Source organism: Octopus bimaculoides, chromosome 16, assembly GCF_046866305.1.
Source record: "Octopus bimaculoides isolate indiv1 chromosome 16, ASM4686630v1, whole genome shotgun sequence".
NCBI lineage: Eukaryota > Metazoa > Mollusca > Cephalopoda > Octopoda > Octopodidae > Octopus > Octopus bimaculoides.
Window position 1 is genome coordinate 38,862,405 of NC_142943.1, and position 25,396 is coordinate 38,887,800.

Consider the following 25,396-nt stretch of genomic DNA (forward strand, 5'->3'; position numbering starts at 1 on the left):
ATATATATATATATATATATATATATATATATATATATATATATATATATATATATATATATATATATATATGCAAGCTGGCATTAATAGATAATAATAGGTAAAACAAAGGACAGGACAAGAAGGGGATGTGGTGGGGTGTGGTGGTAGACAAAATAAATTTAAAAAAAGACGTTAAACTTTCAATATAAAAATGAAACAATTTTATTGTTAATGTAGAGAAAATGGCATAAATGATGAAGAAAGGCAAAAAAGAGCAAAAAGTAGATGTGTTTGTTGAATACTAAAAGTTGTGAGAGAAAAATAAGACTCAAATTACATGCATCCAATTTGCGATTCTCAGAAAAGAAGTCAATATTCATTTAAAATGGATGTTCCTACAAAGGGGAAAAAAAAAATTCTTTGTATACTATACAAATGAGTATAAGCATGACGGAGCAAAAGTAATAGTACACATACATACATACACACACATACATACATGGATACATACATACAATCTTTACATAGTTTATATAATGACAATACACACATAGTGACAATCACCGACAAATATGTACACACACAGAAATAAGGAACATACATATACATCAGCTCAAATTTAGATACTAACACAAATAACACACACACACACAAACACACACACACACAGAGTTAAACAAATATACATGATGTTCCATAAGTTAAGTTGCTAATTTACAAAACATGATAAACTGCACAGACATCTGTCTGTATATACATATATACATATGTATGCATGCATGTATGTATGTATTTATATATGAGACACACATATAATACATACATATATACATATACATATATACATACATATACATGTGTGTGGACAAACAGAAAGACAACACATACCACTTACATGCATGTCTATATACATATAGACAATACGTAATAGAAATTCATTTTGTGTGGATGTATCTATACATATGTATGTATGTATGTAAGCATGTATGTATATACGCATATACATCTATACATAAATCTGTATGCACTTTTTACTTCTGTATATATTTGTATATAAACATACAGAGGTCTATATATGTACACACACAGACACACACACACACACATATATATATATATATATATACATAGATATAGATATATATAAACATAAATCATATATGTATGTAATTTAAGCAAGCACATACCTGTATGCATATCAATGCAAATACACATGTACTATGTGTACATATATACGTATATGTGTTTATATATATATATAAAACAACTCATACATAAAATATATATATATATATATATATATATATATATATATATATATATAACAACACATACATAAATGTATATATACATTCAAGGATCAACATGTGTTCATATAAAGTACATAGACCTCCATTGGTTTTGACAATGAGTATGACAGTTTTTCAATAAATTCTCTTTCCTTCATGATCTCTCTCTTTCTGTACGTATGTGTGTATATATATGTATATATACATATATACACACACACACATGATGTATGTATGTATGTATGTATGTATATAATATGCCTCACAAAACTTATGTATCTTCGCATTTGATCAATAAATATATGTAATTGACATACATTCTAATTTCTATTTTTCACATTTGCATCGCCAAACCCCATCATTTGCAACCAAAATAAAAACGATAAAGAGCCACACAGAACTGCATAGCACACTTCAAAATGCTGCCTGTACCCTCCTTTTATTCCAGACAAATGCTTTTTCTTTGACCAGAACCAATAATGGCATTTCATACATTTTGTTCAGAAAAACTCATATCACAGACCGTCTAGTGACCTTAGTTGCAGAAGCTAGGAAACCATTAATATGCTGTTCTAGTTTTTTTTTTCTTTTGCTTTATTTTCCTATTATAAAAATACTTGCTAAAACACCGCCCTCTAAGCGGTTTTCCGAAAGTCACTGAATAATATTTACATTTGATTCCCAATTTGTGTAATTTTCCTGATGTCTTACATGTAATTTTCTTTTGTATCCTTTATTTGTCTACCACTACTTACTCACTCAATAAATAGATTTAGAATAATACCATGCACTCAAAAGCAGAGTTGAATTTTATGAAGAAATCAAGTATTATGTTGGCTTAACTTAGCTACATGAAAGTTCTTAGTATATCATATATACACATCTATACACATCAGAAGATTTCGTACCTCAGCACAACAGTGAATTGAATTGCATGCTTAGTATGTAATGAAAAAAAATCATATTGTAAAAAAACTTACTCTAGGCCAATATTTCTCAGCTGGGGTCCACATGGCCCTTTGGGGTCCACTTAAGATTTTGTTATTAAAATTTATCCGCAATAAATTGGTTATATTTCTACAATACACAAAATATTTTAATAATTATTTTTATGCAATTCCTAATATTTGATTATAAAAATATAATAAGATTATTCTTTTTATCATTGAATGGCTAGTAGAGTCCATCTTAGTAAGACAAGAATCAAAGGGGATCATAGGTAAAAAATGGTTGAGAAACACTGCTTTAGGTTCAAACATGTGGTTGTATTAACTTATTATTTCCTCTGCATTGTTTTTCATCACTAAATATATCTGTAACTCTGAGTATTAAAAGACCCCCTTCAGTCATGACCGACCATGGGATTTCACCTAGAAAGTTACCCTCCAAGGCACAAGTTTGAGCAAAGTTGTTTATGGAAGATCAGCAGTCGCCCATGCATACCAATCATCCCTCTTCACGCCACCAATGTTATCCAAGGGAAAGGCAAAGGCCAATACAGCTTTGCACCAGTGATGTTGCAACTCATCTCTACAGCTGAGTGAACTGAAGCAAATTGAAATAAAGTTTCTTGCTCAAGAACACAAGACACAGCCCGGTTAGAGAATCAAACTCACTACCTCATGATTGTGAGCCTGACGCTAAAACGACTGAGCCAACTTCTATAAACACATAATTACAGATGTACAGAGATGAAAAATGATATTTTCTTTAATTCCTGTTTATCATATGAACTATGTTAACACGAACAGTGGGGATCTCAGTGAAGGAATTAACTATTGGAAATTGTGACCAAATAGTGACTGGTGATCAGAAATGGGTTCTCTATTAAAATGTCATGGGCCGAAGACAATGGGTAGGGAAAGGAGAAACACTAGCACCCGAGGCTAAAGAAGGCCTTCACCCATGTAAGGTGTTGTTATTTGTTTGGTGGGATATGAAAGGTTTAGTCCACTTTTAACTTTTAAACCAAAACTAAACGAGAACAAAGGAGATCAGCTGCAAGCAGCTTGAGCAGCTTCAGTCAGCACGAGAAGAAAAACGACCACCTTTAGTTGGAAGATAAAAGGTGTTCTTCCATCAGATTAACACTTAGTCACATACAGCAAGGATGATGTTCCAAAGGCTGGAGCAGTTTGAATGGAAAACGATGCCCCACCCACCATATTCACCAGATATTGCCCCATCTGATTATCATTTATTCCGCTGTCTTCAAAATCATTTGGACGGAAAAAACATAAATTCTGTAGATGAGGTCAGAACAATGCTGGAGGAGTAATTTTTATCACAGACAAATGAATTTTGGAAGAGAGACCTTGCAAGTCTACCAAATAGATGGAAGAGCATAGTAGAAAATGAAGGAGGATATATTTTAGATTAAAAAAGAACTTTGTTTATCTTAATTTTGAAAAATAAAAGAAGTATAAAAAAACCGCATTATTTATGGAATGACCTGATATATATATATATATATATATATATATATATATATATATACACATACATATTTATATGTACACACTCTTTTAATATATATTTACTCATATATATATATACACACACACACAGCCTCAGAAGCTCTCAACAGTCACTAAATTCGCTCACTCATATTGTTATCTTTAAGTGCCTCTTTCCATCCCATCAGTGTCAATAAAATATTAGCCAATCACACAAGCAAATCAGGTCTTTCCCTGTTTTCAATGCACACACACACACACACACACACACACACACACACACACACACACACACACACACACACGCACACACACACACACACTTACAATACATGATTGTGCATGCAAACAAAGATATTTATGTGTACACATATTTGTACATGTATGTGTGGGGTGGGGAGTAGGGGTGTATGTGTGTATATGTGTGTGTGTGTGTGTGTGTGTGTGTGTGTGTGTGTGTGTGTGCATGTATATACAGAGAGATAGACAGACATACAGACAGACAGACAGATAGATAGATAGATAGATAGATAGATAGATGTGTACATACTCATACAGTCATACTTTATATATATATATATATATATATATATATATATATACATTATATATACACACATATATGGATATACATATATATATATATATGTATATATATATATATATATATATATATATATATATATATATATATATGTATATATACATAGATAGAGAGAGAGGGAGAGAGAGAGAGAGAGAGAAAGAGAGAGAGAGTGTGATAGACTGACTGACAAACAGACGGGTAGATAGATAGATAGACAGATATAGATAAATGACAGATAGATAGATAGATAGATAGATATATAGATAAATACATACATATATACACATACACATTAATGGACATAGGCACACATAAATATACATATGTAATGTCCAGAAGCTTAAGATTTTTGATGACAGAAAGGTAACTATGGAAACAGAAATTAAGGTCAATAAGCAGTCAGATAGTCAGCTTGCTATGCAAGTACATCACAACACCACAACCACCACCACCACCATCACCACAACTGACACTACCACCTCTAGCACCTCTCCACTTTCCCAGCTCATGTTGCAAAACTACCATTGTTAGATTGAAGCATATTAAAGAGAAATTACCACAATAGAAGAAAACAACGCCAACAACACCATGTTCTATGTATGTATGTATGTATGTATGTATGTATGTATGTATGTGTGTGTATGTATGTATGTATGTATGTATGTGTGTGTGTGTAGGTATGTATGTATGTATGTATATGTGTGTGTATGAATATATTCTTTTCTTTTATTTGTTTCAGTCATTTGACTGCAGCCATGCTGGAGCATTGCCTTTAGTAGAACAAATCAAACCCAGGATTCTTTGTCAGACTAGTACTTATTCCATCAGTCTCTTATGCCAAACTGCTAAGTTATGGGGACGTAAACACACCAGCATCGGTTGTCAAGCGACGGTAAGGGGACAATTACGGACACACAAACACAGTTTCCATCTACCAATTCCACTTACAATGCTTTGGTTGGCCCGAGGCTATAGTAGAAGTCACTTGCCCAAGGTTCCACACAGTGGGACTGAACCTGGGACCATGTGGTTGGTAAGCAAGCTACTTACCACACAGCCACTCCTGTGTCTATATACATACATACATATGTATGTATGAATGCACACATGTGCATGTGTTCACATATAGAACAACTTGTTTATACAGACAGGGAGGAACCAAGCCAAAGAGGGAGCTTCTACATGGCCATTCAACGTGCTAAAAATAGCAATTAGATTTCCCTCCTAAGTCAGTCATTATTACCATTTTGCAGCTTAAAGTAGTCCTGGATACATTATGCTGCCTAAAAGAAATATAAAAATAAATGAAATGATCAAGGCTGGAACACTTTCGATCATAGGTCTACTCAATCAGGTATAACCCAGGACTAAGCAAATACAACATTAACAAGATCAACAGCAGCAGCAGCAGCAGCAGCAGCAGCAGCAGCAGCAGCAGCAGCAGCAGCATTGAATCTTGAACATGACAAATCGACAACAAAGCTATTTGGAATGAAAGGTTCCATTTAAATAACAGAAAAAGCAAAGAAACGAAGTACTGACAACAAGACAAAAAAAGAAAAAAAAGGGTAAAACGAAAACATTAGCAGGACTTGTCTTTATTAGCATTCAACAAGATGAGGTGAAAAAAGAGAAAAAAGACTACCAGTACCGCCTGACTGACCTTCATAGGATTTTCGAGCGAGATCGTTGCCAGTGCCCCTGGACTGGCTCTTGTGCAGGTGGCACATAAAATGCACCATTTTGAGCGTGGCCATTGCCAGTACCGCCTGACTGGCCTTTGTAGGATTTTCGAGCGAGATCGTTGCCAGTGCCCCTGGACTGGCTCTTGTGCAGGTGGCACATAAAATGCACCATTTTGAGCGTGGCCATTGCCAGTACCGCCTGACTGGCCTTTGTAGGATTTTCGAGCGAGATCGTTGCCAGTGCCCCTGGACTGGCTCTTGTGCAGGTGGCACATAAAATGCACCATTTTGAGCGTGGCCATTGCCAGTACCGCCTGACTGGCCTTTGTAGGATTTTCGAGCGAGATCGTTGCCAGTGCCCCTGGACTGGCTCTTGTGCAGGTGGCACATAAAATGCACCATTTTGAGCGTGGCCGTTGCCAGTACCGCCTGACTGGCCTTCGTGCGCGTGACATGTAAAAGCACCCACTACACTCTCTGAGTGGTTGGCATTAAGAAGGGCATCCAACTGTAGAAACTCTGCCAAATCAGATTGGAGCCTGGTGTAGCCATCTGGTTTCACCAGTCCTCAGTCAAATCGTCCAACCCATGCTAGCATGGAAAGCGGACGTTAAACGATGATGATGATGATGAAATTTGAGTGATGTCTTTCTGTCCGTTATGTTTTTATGTTCATTAACTTCTCCTAGATCGTTGGTGTAACAACAATGAAACTAAAACCAGCAACTCCCTAATCTCGGGGAATGTCCTAAGGGATGGGGGGGGTTCTATTTTTTTAAGGGCCACCTAATTGGGGCCCAACTGACCTGATAAGAAATTCAGACATTCCCATGTCCCTGGTAATGGACCTGATTGACTTGGAAGGATCGTTGTCAATGGTGGTTTGGATCTCACCAACAAACTCAGGAGTTCTTTTCTTATCAGAACAATCCGAGTGAGTTTTCCAAGCTGCTGTACCTTCATAATCACCATTAGACTCATTCAACTCTTTCCAAATCCTCTGCACTGTCCTCAGATTGACACCCAAACACGCTGAAATGTCTGTGTATGAGCTTCTGGCACGAATGCCAAGCAGTACAGCATGTTGTTTCCAAATTTCTGGCAGAGTGAATTGCACCATGATGCTGTTTTTTTCTCATAGACGGTGTCCAACTGACCCTACAATACTGTGTAGTCAACAAAATCAAAAACAAGCAATGTGCGAAATTAAAAATATAAAATGGTGACAATTTACCCATCGCACCCTGTTTATGTATATATATATATATATATATATATATATATATATATATAAAAACAGGAAACAGCTTCTATCTCATTCCAGGGTGAAAAACTAGAGGTAGTCGATAGCTTCCGCTATCTGGGCGACCAAGTTAGTAGTGGGGGTGGGTGCGCTGAAAGTGTAGCTGCTAGAATAAGAATAGCCTGGGCAAAGTTTAGAGAGCTCTTACCCCTGCTGGCGACAAAGGGACTCTCACTCAGAGTAAAAGGCAGACTGTATGACGCATGCGTACGAACAGCCATGCTACATGGCAGTGAAACATGGGCTGTAACTGCTGAGGACATACGTAAGCTCGCAAGGAATGAAGCCAGTATGCTCCGTTGGATGTGTAATGTCAATGTGAATACCCGTCAGAGTGTAAGTATCTTGAGTGAAAAGCTGAACATTAGAAGCATCAGTTGTGGTGTGCAAGAGAGACGATTGCGCTGGTATGGACATGTGGTGAGAATGGATGAGGATAGCTGCGTGAAAAAGTGCCACACCCTAACAGTTGAGGGAACCCGTGGAAGAGGTAGGCCCAGGAAGACCTGGGCTGAGGTGGTGAGGCAAGACCTTCGTACATTGGGCCTCACCGAGGCGATGACTACTGACCGAGACCTTTGGAAATGTGCTGTGCGTGAGAAGACCCGGCAAGCCAAGTAAGATCGTTGCCAGTGCCCCTGGACTGGCCTGTGCGGGTGGCACATAAAAGACACCATTTCGAGCGTGGCTGTTTTCGTGCGGGTGACACGTAAAAGCACCCACTACACTCTCTGAGTGGTTGGCGTTAGGAAGGGCATCCAGCTGTAGAAACTCTGCCAAATTAGATTGGAGCCTGGTGTTGCCATCCGGTTTCACCAGTCCTCAGTCGAATCGTCCAACCCATGCTAGCATGGAAAGCGGACGTTAAACGATGATGATGATGATGATGATGATATATATATATATATATATATATATATATATATATATATATATGATGATGATATATTGCATAGGCATACACAACTCAAAGGAATACAGAAATTCTTCAACACTTCAGACACAAATATTAAAGAAGCCAAAGTAAATTATTAGACAGATAGATGACGACGATGACAATGATCATGATGGTAAGTACATAAACATACATGTATACACACAGACAAATACACAAACATACACACACACACACACACACACACACATATATATATATATATATATATACATTCACATACACACACAGATTTATATATACATATATACATACGCATGCATATATATATACGCATGCATATATATATACGCACACATACACATGCATAAATACATATGCACACACGCACATAAACGTACACACGCATATAGAAGTACATATACATACACATGAGGAGGAAGAGAAGAAGGAGAAGGAGGAAGAGAAGAAGGAGAAGGAGGTAGAGTAGTGTCTTTTTTTTCGTAAAAATGTCATTAAAAGAAACATTAGTAATACAATGAAGATGAATGTTGAGAGATGCCATAAATGTCACAGTGTCTTTTTTGAACATTGTGTCAATCTGGCATTGGTCCAACAAATCTGAAGCATTTGAAAATATTTGAAGATTTCTTTAGAAAGAAGATAGCCAAATCAAACTGTTATTAAACAACACACACACACATACACACACACACACACATACATACACACACACACACACGTGTGTGTGTGTGGCTGTATTGTAAGAAGCTTGCTTCCCAACTACATGTTTCCAAGTTCAGTCCCACTATGCAGCACCTTGGACAAGTGTCTTCTTCTATAGCCTCGGGCCAACCAAACCCTTGTGAGTCGATTTCATTGACAGAAACCAAAAGAGACCAAATAAAGCCACGAGCTGGCAGAAACGTTAGCACGCCGGGTAGTTGGAAACTGAAAGAAACCTGTTGTGTGTGTGTGTGTGTTTGTGTGTCTGTGTTTGTCCCTCCATCTTCACTTGACAACTGACGTTGGTGCTTATGTCCCCTTAACTTAGCAGTTCGGCAAAAGACACAGATAGAATAAGTACTAAGCTTACAAAGAATAAGTCCTGGGGTCGATTTCTTCAACTAAAGGCGGTGCTCCAGCATGGCTACAGTCAAATGACTGAAAGAAATAAAAGAATTATCTCGATGGTTTTTAAAATTTTTTTTTTAAATATTCTACCTGATCTGTATTCAAACTAGCCAGATCCAGCCTCACACACATACACTACAATGTCATTCTGAAAATAAATTGCTTTCAATTTCTTCAAAACCATGCAACAAATATAAAAAGAAACCGGAATCAATATAATTTGGCTGATGACAGATTAACTCCTTAGCATTTAAACCAGCCAAATCCTGACATTATTATTCTACATCTTTTTTCTACATGTACAAACCGGCTAGATCTGGTCTCTCACACCTATCCTAAAATGTCATTCTGAAAATAAACAATCACATCATCAAAATCTCAAAAGCTACAAAACTATGCAAGATTATTTCAGAACAATGTGAATAAATAAGTGTTACGTTTGACAAAAGTAATCTGCAAGTGGAAAGGGTTAAAATATCAAGTTTGTCCATGAAACATAGCAAAAGTTAATGTTCTCATAAAATACTTGCTATTTAGAATATGTGAAATTGAGAATATTTGCTTTTGGTAACCCTGACACTGGTTTTTCTTAATGTCAACAGAAATACAATACTGAATTGTGGAATAATGAATGAATTTCTAAAGCACTTTTCCTTGCAGTGGTCATGAAATGTACTTATTTACTTCTTATGGGAAATTACTTCAAAGTTATTTTGAGCATTCTCACTGAATTATGCTGTTGCTTTTCTTTTTTTCTCAGTTTTTTTTTTTGTTTGTTTTTTACTTCAACAAAATTTTCAAGTCAATAACAGAGTGACCTGCAAGTTCACAGGTCATGTGTTCCAACAATGTACATAACCTTTAAACATGGTAAGTTGGCGGAACTGTTAGCACGCTGGGTGAAATGCTTGGTAGCATTTCATTTGTCTTTACATTTTGGGTTCTAATTCTGCCGAGGTTGACATTCAGGGTTGATAAGATTAGTACTAGTTGAACACTGGGGTCAACTTGCTGGCCTTCTACCAAAATTTGAAACCATTATTACTGTACCATGACATTGTATTTCTTTCTACCTATTTTAATTCATTTACCTGAGGAATATCAGTAAAAAAAATAAATAAATATATTTTAATAGAAAATTACTTGCAATATTTCATTTTCAGATTTGTTTTATAGATATTCTTGATATGAAATCCTGTGTTGAAACAGAGTTTTTATGCTTTGTGAGGGTCATTTTGCCATTGAAAACTCATGAGTTGGTTGCATTTAATTTCTTATCATTATGATACAAGTTAGTTAATTAATTAACTTTATTTTTTTTATTTTTTAAACTTAATTGTACCAGTCCCTGGACTGTAGACACCGTGAAGTTTCTTTTTTTTTTTTAAGTCTGACACATATTCAATCAGTCTCTTTTGAGGAAATACTAAGTCACAAGGACATGAACAAACCAGCACCAACTGTCAAGCAATGGTGAAGCAAACATGAACACAAAGTTCACACATTGTGAAATGCCTAAATTCCATCCAGCCATAAACCAACTACCAACTAACAACACTTCTTTTCAGTAAATCCTCAGTATCTGAGTTTTGTTTTATACCCAAATCAACCAGTGTGTGTGTGTGTGTGTGTGTGTGTGTGTGTATACATAGATATTTATAAACACATATACATAGATATGTATATACATATATATGTATAAACACACACACATACACACACATAAATGTACACAGATACATATATATACATTCATATACATACACACACACACATATATATACATATATACATATATATACATATATATATATATATATATATATATATATATATATATATATATATATATATATATATATACTATAAATAACTGGAGTATTCACTTGTTTACTTCTTTTCACACACCTCCACTAAAATCAATTAATATCCTGCATGCGTGCATGTGTGAATCTCATTTCATCATCGGACGCCCACTATGAAGAACTTGATGGCACTTGAGCTATGGGCTTTAATTTCCATTATCAACATTCTCTCGTTCACTTGCCATTCTACCATTCTAATGCATCTGGCACATTTTCCAGACTTATCAAATCACCAAGGTATGCATCACAGGACTTAGTTCAATGATTGATGAAGCAATACAATTGTTAACTAGTGCAGAGGTTAAACAGGGGCACTGGATAGAGGGAATCACATAGGATTAGAGATAATCAATCAAATTATGAAAGTAGTAGAGAGAATCATGACAAAATTATTTAGAAGAGAATTGAAATGGATGCACACTAGAATAGGAAACCACAGGTGTTGAATTTCTGATGAAAGAACAACTACCTAAAAATCTATTTTAGTTTAGCAGATTTTTTTTTCCATTCTCACAGCACTATTGAATTGCCAGCCCAGATGGCATCACAGGTATTAACCCTGTTGATACTAATCTACTTCAGGCTATCCATAGTATTATGATACAAACTTATTATACTGTGTAACACAATTTTTGTTCTTGTGTAGTAACTGTTATTTCCTATTTGCTTACTCCTAAAAAAAGTATGACAAATGGCTAATATTTCCTTCAAAATTTGATTTTGTTATATTTGTTCAAATCCCAAACAATCCCTCTCAACACATGGCTATGATGCTCCCCAACTACTCCTGCTCCTGATCAGAGATACACATATTTAATTCTTTATTGCCCACAGGGGGCTAAACATAGAGGGTCAAACAAAGGGCTTAAGTCGATTACACCGACCCCAGTGTGTAAATGGTACTTATTTAATCGACCCCGAAAGGATGAAAGGCAAAGTCGACCTTGGCGGAGTTTGAACTCAGAACATAATGGCAGATGAAATACCGCTAAGCATTTTGCTCGGCGTGCTAATGATTCTGCCAGCTCGCCGCCTTAAGAGATACACATATTGTCAGCCACTAAGGGACATGCTCAAGTGGCAAAGCTTCAACAACTGACAAGCAAATCTGTGGCATTGAGCAGAATATTTACTATAACAATATTTCTGCTTCAGCAACTCAGTGCTGAATCGGTTTGAAATGTAATGGAAAACAGATCAGTTTCAAAACATTGATGACCAGGACACAAAAGCAAAGTTTGAAGTGAACATTAGTCATTTCCTTTGATTTCTAGATAAAAGCAAATAGGAAATAACACTTATTGACCAAAGGAAAAGAAAATTTGTGTACATGTGTGTGTATGTGTGTGTGTGTGAACATGAGTGCATGTATGTTTGTGTCTCCATGTCATGACCTCACACAGTAGTTGTAAACTGATTGCTACTGTCATAGAAGTAGTGACATCCAAATTCAATATTCTGCAAGAACATGTCTGACTAAGGGAGGAAAATTACCTTGCTTCACAACAGGGAAAGTGTCTGGCCATAGAAATCAACCTCAATAAACTCCTTCTGACCCATGCAAGCACAGAAAAATGGACTCGACATTCAAATGATGATGATGATTTCTCATTATCTTTTTAATGTCTTATACATTAAATATTTTAAAACTAAGATACCAAATATTTTTTACGATAATGATATTTCTAAATTCTGTTGTGTCTGGGGAGAGTCCTTATTAGTCAGGACTATTGAAAAGGTTGCAAGACACAACGAAAATTTTAGGAAAATAAAAATAAGAAATAAGTGGAAATTTTACCGGTCAGTGTGTTAAATTATAAGGCACAAAAAGAAAATGACTCTCCCTAGACACAACAGAATATGCTTCAACACACGAACTCACATAAAGAATCTTGCAAACCAAATCCAAAAGCGAGATATTTCTAATTTTTTCAATCTCTAAAGAATTCTCATTTTTCATTTTTTTCAATATCAAAAAAATAGATAACCATTCATTTAATAATGATTAATTCATCGATACGTCATTCAGCAAATACAAAGAGATTAATGCTTTACTACTTTGCAGATGAGTTCAGAATAACACTGAAACAGATCCCAAAGAGGTCAGGAATACATGAAAAGTTAGTCATTAATTATATTTTTATTCCTCAACTCCACCCCCACTCCACTGTATAAATATCTCTAATTAAGCTTTTGCGGTGATCCATGCATTAAATAGTTTACATACAAACTTACCAATATATGCTTCTCATTTTAAAAGCAGACAGGTATCCCTGACTTATCCAGACAAATCTGACAAACAACTGAAGTAAAATCTTAAGTGCAATATGTATATAGATATATTGTTTTCCACATTATCACAGTCAAAACAACTGAGAGCAACCTATCATACAGTTTGACACTTACCGAATATCTATCAAGATAATGGCTATGACCTTTCTGATTAATAAAATACATTTAAAAAAGCGTCTCTTAGTCTGCATTGTTTCCTTTGAAAACTTTCAAAATACAAATCTATGACATTACACAAAGATTATTAACACAATTTATTTCTCTATTAAATCACCCACAACGATAATGTACTACCTGAGTTGTGGGAACTGATATAGTGGCCAGTTGAGAAGAACAAGGCTAATGAGAAAGTGAAGGAGAACGTACATGTGAAAAGGACATTGGTTAAATTTGGTGACAAGGATAAAAAACAAAATGAAACAGAGACGGATGAAGTTACTCTTCCTTTAACAAGTTATTATTGTGGCATTCTGATGAAGAAAAACAAGGGAGTGCCAGAATGTGGAGCTTGTTGCTGCACCTTGTCTGGCATAGAATGAATGTGAAATGTCTATTCTTATCTATCTTTTATCTTTTATATTTTATTTGTTTAAGTCATTAGACTGTGGCCATGCTGGGGCACCACCTTGAAAAGTTTCTAGCTGAATGAATTGACTCCAGTATTTATATTATATATATAATTATATATATATATATATTTGACATTAATTCTAAAAATAGCCAAACACCTACTGCTGCCGTCCAAAGGAATTGGTATAAAAGACAGAAAACCAGCCAACTTATTACAGTCTGTTAAAGTCTGTCATACCGGCCATGACGAAGGGAAATAGCCCTGAAACTCGAGTCGCCTTTATATATTTATATTTATATATTTATATATTTGATCCTTTATATTGAACACTCAATATTTCATCTACATTCAATACTTTCTTTCATGGTGCCATCCATTTTTATTTTATTTTATTTTATATTATATATTGTATATTATATTATATATTGTATATTCCATATTCTATACCCCACATTGGTTCTGCAGGAATATAAATAAAACATAAAAAACAGACAGTGTTGGAACTCTTTTAAACAAAATAATATATTCCTCTATACACAATCATACAAAAAAACCACCTTTTTTGTATTTATTTTTACTCGCATATATATATATATATATATTTTTCTTTTATTCTTTTACTTGTTTCAGTCATTTGACTGTGGCCATGCTGGAGCACCGCCTTTACTCGAGCAAATTGCATGAGAAGACCTGCTGAGTTCCACCTAACTGGCACCCATGCTGGTGGCACGTAAAAACACCATTCAAGCATGGTTGATGCCAGTGCTGCCTGACTGGCTCCCATGCCGGTGGCATGTAAATGGCACCCACTACACTCTCAGAGTGGTTGGTGTTAGGAAGGGCATCCAGCTGTAGAAACTTTGCCAGATCAGATTGAAGCATGGTGCAGTCCTCAGTCAAATCGTCCAACCCATGCCAGCATGGAAAGCAGATGTTAAACAATGATGACGAGGAGGATGATATACACACACAGATATCATCATCATCATCATCATCATCGTTTAACGTCCGATGATGATGATGATGATGATATCTGTGTATATATACATACATATATATATATACATACACATATATACACACACACATATATGTACACAGATATATATATGTGCATATATTTATATATATATACACATATAAACATATATACATACACACACACACATACAAACATACAATGGGCTTCTTCTCAGTTTCCATCTACCAGCTCCACCCACAAGGCTTTCATTCCACAATGCCCTAGGTGCCATGACGAGGCACTGAACCTGGAAACATGCGGTTGGGTAGCAAACCTCTTACTACACAGCCATACCTGTGCTATGTTTCCTCATTAAACACTGACATTGAAAATTAATTTGTCTTCAGCCATCCAACCTTGGAGAGCCAGCAAGAGAATCATGTTCATGCATCAGTGACTCAGTGAATAAGACCATTATCACCTTTAATTAAGGAATAGCAGATTCTAGTTTGAAGCAAGTCTACAGTAACAATGTGCATGTTCAGAAATAGGACGTTTGATGATGATCAGAGATCAGATCGATGAAACCATAGCATAATTATAAATTATCTCTTATCTTGTACTTGTTTCAGCCATCACCACTAATCATTTTGTCCCGTATGCTAACGATCATGCCACCTTAACAACAACAACAACAACAATAATCCTTTCTATTATAGGCACAAGGTCTGAAATTTTGGGGGCGGGATAGTCAACCCAAGTACTTCAACTGGTACCTAATTTATCGACCCCAAAAGGATGAAAGGTAAAGTTGAACTCAGAACATAGCAACAATAATAACAATGGTTTCATATTCTGGCACAAGGCCAGCGATTTTAAGGGGAGGGGAAAGTTGATATCATAGACCCAGTGCTTGACTGGTACTTATTTTATCAACCCTGATGGGATGAAAGGCAAAGTTGATCTAGGCAGAATTTGATCTCAGAACATAAAAATAGATGAAATGCCACTTAGCATTTTGTCTGGCATGCTAACAATTTTGCCAGCTCCCCACAATAATAATAATAATAATAATAATCATAATGGTTTCAAATTTTTCCGCAAGGGCAGCAATTTTGAGGGAGAGGATGAGTCAATTACATCAAATCTAGTGTTCAATTGGTACTTATTTTTATCAATCTCGAAAAGATGAAAGGTTAAGTCAACCTTGGTGGAATTTGAACTCAGAACATAGCAACGGGCAAAATACTACTAAGCATTTCGTCCAGAACACAAATAATTCTGCCAGCTTGCCACCTTAATAATAATAATAATAATAATAATAATAATAATAATAATAATAATAATAATAATTCTATGGGATTTTGTGATCCAGTGTGACTGTGAGATTGAGAATAGGAAGACGAACATAGTCTTAATTGAGAAAGAAAACAAATGATGCTGGATCATAGATATAGCATGCCCAGCTGACAACAAGGTATGCGATAAGGAAGAAAGAAAAGTTGAGAGATATGACAGGTTAGCTTGGGAAGTTAAGCAGTTGTGGTTGATGAAAAAGGTAGCAGTAGTACCAATAATTGTCGGAGCCCTGGGAACAGTGAGCAAAAAATGTCGAGAAGTACATGGAACAAATGGGGGCTTCATTAAGGGTGGAACACTTGCAGAAAACAGCACTGCTTGGAACTGCTCGAATACTCCAGAAGGTGCTGGAAAAATAAGGGGTATTATCTTAGTTCACTGGTAGTGAACAGCTGACACCGTAGTACATCTCCAGCATTAGAAGCTGTGCAAAAGCAATAATAATAATAATAAATATAATATTAATAATAATAATAATAATGTATGAACAAAAACATAGAAGCTATACTTGGACCCTCAGCACTATACACTATCCAAAAAATATCCCTGCTAGGAACAACCCACATCCTATGCAAGACACTATCAGTTCAATAGTACAATCCAAATAAAACAATCCACGAACACAAGACACACTCTATACACTAAATATCTAATAAAATAAACAACCCCCACAACATGTACTCTACAGGTTGGCTACCCAACAAACACAACTCACATTACACACAATAGAAGAAACACTAGTACAACAAAAGACTGCAGCGAAACCCCATGACAAAACAAACTGATGCAATACAACACTGGGAAGAGTTTTCACTCCCCAAGAACAGGAAAAATAAAAGACCACACAATACTATACACACCTCGGCAACATGGAGGTGTAGCAGGTGATGCAACAGAAATTTGCCTAAAACTATCAAATGTCGAATAATAATAACAACAACAACAACAATAGTAATAGTAATAATAATAATAATAATAATAATAATAATAATAATAATAATAATAATAATAACAGAGGTCTGATACTGAATTTTTTATCATTTCACAGAATATGAAAATCTGATTGAAGGAAGATTATCAATTTCATTGCAAGTTGAGATTTGTAACATTGGATATCATTCTGAATAAAAAAAGATAATGAAAATGATAAAAGCATTGCAGAGAAGAAAAAAAATTAATTAAGAAAAAATATATTTTTAATATCAATTTTACTCCAAATGTGTTTCTATGAAAGAAAATTCTTTATGCAATTTTATGCTGTTGCAAATTTTGTAGTGTTTTCTGGTTGCTTTTGTTTGATGGTTTTTTTTTGGTTTTTTTGCTTGTTTTTTCACTTATTCACCAAACTGTAATTAAAATGTGTTTCTATAGAGGGTATTAAGACCACAGAAAACAAAATATTGCTTGGAAATTGAATAAATAAGGTCTTAATTTAGCTTGGGGAAAAACAAATTCAACTAAAAATAACTGATTTACATCATAATAATTAACTGACTGTAACGAATACATTAGATATAATAGAGAAAAACATTTTGTTTGTAAATATAGAGAATTGAAACAGAGTAGGGGGTCTTTGTTTTGCCAAACCACAAATGCATATCGTTATTCTAAATAATTACACAAGTCCATATTTCAATAACAACAATTAAAATATTTGAATGAAAATCAAATCAGACCTTTGTTGTTTTATAGTAACTGTCACATGCAACTTTAGTAATGCATATTAAATAAATACCAAACACCATGCTTCTTTGTTCAAAAGGATGTCAGACTTGGGGGTTAAGCAGAAATGAAGCCTAGTTCTCTTTCTCACTGGTTGCAATTTTGGAGAATGACATGTAGCCAGTGTCTGAAACTTGGACTTTGGTCAGTCACGAGCATCATCAGGACTTGTACGACCAGAACCAAAACTGAGAAACCAGCCCTCTTGAGCCAGGCATGGCTCAAGAAGGAACAAACAACAACAACTGTTCTCTTGCATGCTAAAATAATAAAACTTGACTCACACTCTCTCTCTCTCTTTTTCTTTCACACACCCACACATAATATGTGTGTTTGTGTGTGTGTATAGTACTCTGCCAAAAGAACGTACTGCATGACATTTCAATATATATAATTGCACATGAAAACAATAAATATATATATATACTGGCAGTCTGACAGTTATGATGACGAGGGTTCCAGTTGATCCAATCAACAGAATATCCTGCTTTGAAATTAACAAGGAAGTGGCTGAGCACTCCACAGACACAAATACCCCTAATGTAGTTCTCTGAGATATTCAAAGCAAGACAGAATCTGACAAAGCAAGGTCTTTGAATTACAGGTACAACTCATTTTCATCACCTGAATGGACTGGTTAGAGCAAGGTGAAAGAAAGTGTCTTGCTCAAGGACACAACACACCACTGGTAATTGAACTCACAACCTTACCATTCACAGGCATGAAACTGTAAAGATTTTTTGAATATCGCATGAGGAATTAGCAATGTTCCAACTTATGTACATATATATATATATACACATACATATATACATACATTTTTATATATACATATATATATATACACACACACATATATATATATAGAGAGAGAGAGAGAGAGATTCAAGGTTGAATATGGTACTTATGCGTAGGCACCCGAATATCGTATCCCAAAAGGATAGGTGATCAAAATCAAAAAATAAGCAACACGGATTTCAAAGGTGATTGCAGTACGCACGTTTCATGCTACTTCAATTTATTTAAGTAATGCGAGCATTACCTTAAATACCTTTAGATTCTAATACATTTTATAGCCTTGTCCATGCATACTGCTTACACCTTCCCTCTCTTTAGAAGTAATTGTCCCTTTGCTATCACCACTAGATAAGAAACAATAAAATCTGAGACAGTTAAAACTTTTGTCTAGAATCAATTACTAGCCTGATAGACTCGGCTATGTCAAGATGGACTTATGTATTCTTCGTCACCTTTGGATTTTTATGTATTCTCTCTCCCACTTGGATTTGAAATGTTGCCACATTTATAATATGTCTTTTCTACAGTAATTTTCTGCATTTTCGTGCAGCTGAAGATTGCTCTTCATATTGCATTTAAGGTAATGCTCGCATTACTTGAATAAATTGAAGCAGCATGAAACGTGCGTACTGCAATCACCTTTGAAATCCGTGTTGCTTATTTTTTGATTATATATATATATATATATATATATATATATATATATATATATATATATATATATATATATATATATATACATACATATATATATATATATATATACACATACATATACCCTGGGAGCTCCTCTATGCTGATGACCTGGCCCTCATAGCAGAATCACTACCGGAACTAGAAAAGAAATTCCGGGTGTGGAAACAAGGTTTAGAATCAAAAGGCCTTAGAATCAATGTACCAAAGACCAAAGTTCTAGTGAGAAGGAAGGTCAAGGTAGAAACTCCATAAGATGTACCCAGTGTAAGCTATGGACACATAAGAGGTGCAGCAACATCAAAGGAAGATTAACTGAGAAGATAGCTTTCGTGTGTGGCAGATGCACAGGGGCAATAAACACTACAGACGCTCAGAAAACAGATTCCATCACACTCCAGGGGAGAAACTAGAAGTAATTGATAGCTTCTGCTACCTAAGTGGTAGTGGGGGTGGATACTCAGAGAGTGTTACCACTAGAATAAGAATAGTCTAGGCAAAGTTTAGAAAGCTTCTACCCCTACTGATGACAAAGGGCTTCTCGCTCAGAGTGAAAGGTAGATTGTACAATGCATGTGTGCGAACTACCATGCTTCACAGCAGTGAAACATGGGCCATGACTGTGGAGGACATGCGTAAGCTTGAAAGAAATGAAGCTAGCATGATCCACTGGATGTGTAATGTCAGTGTGCACACACAACAGAGTGTAAGTGCTCTGAGAGAAATTTTGGACATAAGAAGCATCGGATGTGGCATGCAAGAGAGATGTTTGCGCTGGTATGGTCATGTACTACGGATGGATGAGGAGAGATGTGTGAAGAAGTGCCATTCCCAAAGAGTTGCTTTTTACATGGCACCATGGAAGTCTGATGCAGGCTCCTGCCAAACTGTCCAACCCATAGCAGCATGGAAGGCAGACATTAAACGACGATAATGATGATGATGATGATATATATATATATATATATATATATATATATATACATTAACATAGGGTAAAAATCATATATTAATTAATATCGATTAATTACCAGGAAGCTAGCACAATTTAAAGAATCAAAGAGATTCAGAAACAATATCTGCAATCTCAGGGGATTAAAGTATATTTTTATATATAATGTTGACCACTAACGTGGACATTCAATGTGCTAGAAATAGATCACATCTTGTGTCTACTAAGACCTAAATTGTTCTCAAAACGGAATTTAGCGGGATACCAAAGCGTAAGCGGGCAAGACATTTAAATTACCTAAAAAATCATTAACCCTAACCCTAACCGGTACCTATTTAATAATGATTTTTTTAGGTAATTTAAATGTCTTGCCTGCTTACGCTTTGGTATCCCGCCAAATTCCGTTTTGAGAACAATTTAGGTCTTAGTAGACACAAGATGTGATCTATTTCTAGCACATTGAATGTCCACATTAGTGGTCAACATTTTATATATATATATATAGGTAGGTATATGTAAATATATATATGTACCTATGAATAACACCACCAGTAGCAGCAGCGAGAGCATTTTAATGCCCACTTTCCATATCAACATGGGTTATATGTGTTGTCGTGATCTGAGTCATCACTTCTTGAAAACTGCTGCTGATGTCATTTGGCTTTTTTTTTTTTTTTTGAAAAAAGTATAAAAGTCAATCTTTTTCAAAATAAACAATACAGGTGAAAAATAGATAATTGAGTTGACACAATCTCCAAACACAACAATACTAAATATAGAAAGTGGAGCTTATGAAATGAAAATGGCATTTGGACTTATATAAATGTATTAATATATCTATACAAATTTCAAAAAATCATTATCTGCACTGAATATGGGCAAGACCTGAAATGGTGACTTGCATATTCCTTCTTAATACATTCTGACAGATTCAAACACTGAATATGTTAGTTGCTGTTGTGTATGTCACAGGAGAACAACTTCTCCTTTTCACAACAACAGTTGCAATCCACCCACAAGCTTTTGGTCAGCTGTAGGATATAGGAGAAGACACTTGCCCAAGGTGCCATGCAGTGGGACTGAACCCAGGACCATGTGGTTGGGAAGCAAACTTCTTACCACACACCTACGCCTATGCCTATTATTATTATCATTATTATTATTATTATTATTATTATTGTTACTACTACTACTACTACTACTACTACTACTACTACTACTACTACTACTACTACTACAATAGCAACAACAAACCATTTTTGCTAAAGTCTTAATAAAAGTAATAAATAAAAAGTTCTGGAAATGTCAGCATACATCATTTATATATAATAACACCTGATATTTTTAGTCAACGAACACAACCAGTCAATTAAGCTCTGTTTAATATTCGGAAAGCACTATTTTTATTTTTATGTTCTAAACTTGTGTAATAATGAGAATTGTAGGTGGTGGGGAGGTAATATATATATATATATATATTTTAATAAATGAATAAATAAATATAACTCTGACCAGGCACCATTTGGAATTATTGTTCCAAATATATATTAGAAGAAAAGAAGTGGGAGAAAACGAAGAATAGACTAATATATATATATATATATATATATATATATATATATATGCGTGTGTATATGTATGTATGTATGTATTGTGGAAATTGAAATAGTGGGCTGTTTTAACCGCTTTATCTAGCATAAGATATAGCGTGTGACAGTGCTTAATAATGGAAAATAATTTAATCAATATAGCTACATGATCTAATATAATAAATACTTAAAATAGGACCAACAAACATTATATAATCCTATAACAGTATTCAACTGTCCCACCCTAGATCTCTTAAGCAGCTCTACTCAGATAAATAAGAACAGGAATAAAAATGGCAGTCCATTAATAAAAGCAAAAATAAATAAATAAATGAAATAAAAAATAACAAGTAATAAGAAATAAATAAATAAATAAAACCCTGACAGCAAAAATAATTCTTTCTATTCTGAAATGATAAAAAAAAAAAATAAAATAATGATTTTTAATCAATATTTATATATTGCTTTATATTTCACTTCACTTCATAAAAACCATACTTTTATATACACCCAAATATGGAAGTTCTCTCTATTTGGTGAGTACCAAAATATATCATTCAGAATGGAAGTAGTACATGCTGTTTTAGTACTATGGTTCCATTATGTTTTCAGACAACCCCAGCCATTCTCTTTTAATTCACTCTGTTTCTGTCTATTATTACTTTCACCTATCAGAAACTGAAATACACTCAAGTTGGGAGATTTGGCCATCAAAGACATCAATGCCAGAGAAGGAAGCTGAATGCAAGGCAACAATAGAATGTTATGTTGGAAAACTCAACAAATGATCTAGAGCAGTGATTCTCAATTAGGGTCCATATAAGATTTTGCTATTAAAATTTATGTGCAATAAATCACTTATACTTCTACAATACACAAAACATTTTAACAAATTTTTATATAATTCCTAATAATATTTAATTATGAAAATATAATAATAATACAAGTTTTAATCCTTCAGCATTCAAACCGGCCATATCCAGCCAAAATATTCTACCTGTTTTGTTTTCAAACTAGTCAGGTCTGGCCTCTCACACCAACTCTACATTGTCATTCTAAAAATTAACAGTTACTTTGTACAAACTCTCAAGGTTACAAAACAACGTGAATAAAAAAGCATGCTAAGGGGTTAAAACATTGAATGGTTATGAGGGTCCAACTGAACAGAATAGGAATCAAATGGGTCCATAGGTAAAAAAGAAAAAATGGTTGAGAACCAGTGGTTTAGAGTCTGGTCTGTTGTAAGACATGCTGTACTTTGACAGCTTGGCCCAAGATTATTCCGGTTCTTTTGGTTCCATTTGAACCTTTTAAGAATTGCCTTCAATTGCCCTTTGATTTCAATTCTAAGTTAGGCATTGTTGTTGTTGCAGTTGCTTAACCTCAAGTTAGTCCCAATCAAAGGCATTCCAGTCATGAACATCAAGTACTATTTTTTCAAGTTAGTGACCATTTCTTCTGAAATTTTATGTTGTGAGTTAAAATCCTGCCAAGATCAATTTTGCCTTTCACATTTTTGGAATCAGTAAAATACAGTATCAGTCAAGTAATGGGGCAGGTGTAATCAAACTGAACCTCTGCCTTCATAATTGCTGGCTTTGTACCAAAATGAGAAAACAAAAACAAATCATTTTTCAGCCATAGTGTATCTAACTTCGACACTAATGGAGATATGTGACAATGCTGAGAATGAGGTTTGATGAATTTACTGCTTCACTGCTGTGTTCAAATATTTTGCCTGACAATCTTTAGATTATCAGTGTGGCTCACCAATTCAATGAATTTTTCTAGCAAAAAGAAAAAAAAAAGAAAAGAAAAAGGAGAAAGGAAAAAAAGGAAAATCTGTAGCCCAAAAGAACTAAAGATTGTTTGTATCAACAGTAGCAAAAAAAAAAAAAAGGAAATTTAATAAAATTTTGTGTATTAAAATAAAGTTCCTGTACTGAATTTAATTAACAGCTTTCCAATACATTTCTAATTTCTTTGAAGAAAGGCCCAGCATAAAATACCAAAACCCACCTCTCTTCATGGTACATGAACTAATTTTATGAATTTTTATCCCTCAAAATATTGGTTTTGTCCTTAGTCGAAAAACAGAAAAAAAAGTACCAATTTAAATTTTTGTGACAGCAATAGAGGAAAAATAATTACTAAACATTTTCATTTTGTGGATATTTTGTGGATGAAGTCATTCCATTTCACTAATATCTTCGAGAAAGAATATAAAAAAAATATCATAATTTCATGTCGTTTCTTCTGTGAATCTAGAGTTCGGTGTTTGTAGATTTTGTTCTAACATTTAAAAAAGAAAATTTGTTTTGAGTAAGTGTGGGTTGGATAGGTCTACAAAATTCACTGCAGTATTTGCAATTTCAGCACAAAATTTAACCTTGTGATGTTATATCAGCACATCAGTCACTACACAGGAGTAAGCTACAATTTAGTCACAGGCATTGCTGTGTAGTTATGAAGCTTGCTTTGCAACCACATGGTTTTGGGTTCAGTACCACTGTATGGCACCTTCAGCAAGTAAGTGTCTTTTACTATAACTCTGGGCCAACCGAAGTCTTGTTAGTGAATTTGGTAGACGGAAACTGTGTGGTAAGAAGCTTCCTTCTCAACCCACATGGTTCTGGGTTCAGTCCTACTGTGTAGCACCTAGGGCAAGTGTCTTCTTTGGATTGACCAAAACCTTGTGAGCAGATTTAGTAGACGGAAACTGAGAGAAGCCCACCATATATATATATATGTATATATATATATATATATATATATATATATATATATATATATATATACACACACACACACATACGCTTATGTTCTACTCGATGAAACTGGTTCAGGGTTAAACAACAACAACAAACACACAACCTACAGGATGCACAAGAAGTACTGATCTAAGATTTCCAGCGTCTCATTATAACCGAGTCATAAACACAATTGATGCTTAACAAGAAATTTGAAAAGAATATTTTTTTGATAACACTTCAGCAGAACAGACTTCAGTTATAAAAGGAATTTAGTTACAGCATAATCAGTCTTCGTCCCACTAAGGTTTGAAGCAGCAAAATATGTGCAGCAAAAAAAAAAAAAAAATTCTTTCATAAAAAAAAAATAAAATGATGAAATAGAAGAATTATAGAGAAGAGTTCTTTAAAAAGAAAATATCAAATAAAATCATTTGGTGTTGATGACAAGTATCTTTTTTTATTAATCTCACCACCCCACCCCACCCCACCCACCCCACCCACCCCATCTCTC

General features: G+C 34.8%; 1 protein-coding gene across 23 annotated transcripts in view; it reads right to left on the reverse strand.

The window, feature by feature from the left end:
- LOC106879787 (diacylglycerol kinase beta) overlaps window positions 1–25,396 on the reverse strand; it is a 398,611-nt gene that overhangs the window by 311,443 nt on the left and 61,772 nt on the right. For 12 of the 23 annotated variants that reach the window (XM_089364493.1, XM_089364471.1, XM_089364499.1 and 9 more), the window contains exon 2: window positions 2,252–2,348. The exons of 9 other annotated variants lie outside the window; for them this stretch is intronic. The gene's annotated coding sequence lies outside the window, so the exon portion shown is untranslated. Of the gene's footprint in view, window positions 1–2,251; window positions 2,349–13,430; window positions 13,514–25,396 lie in introns of those variants that run through there. 2 more of the 23 variants (XM_089364503.1, XM_089364497.1) reach the window with 1 other exon arrangement.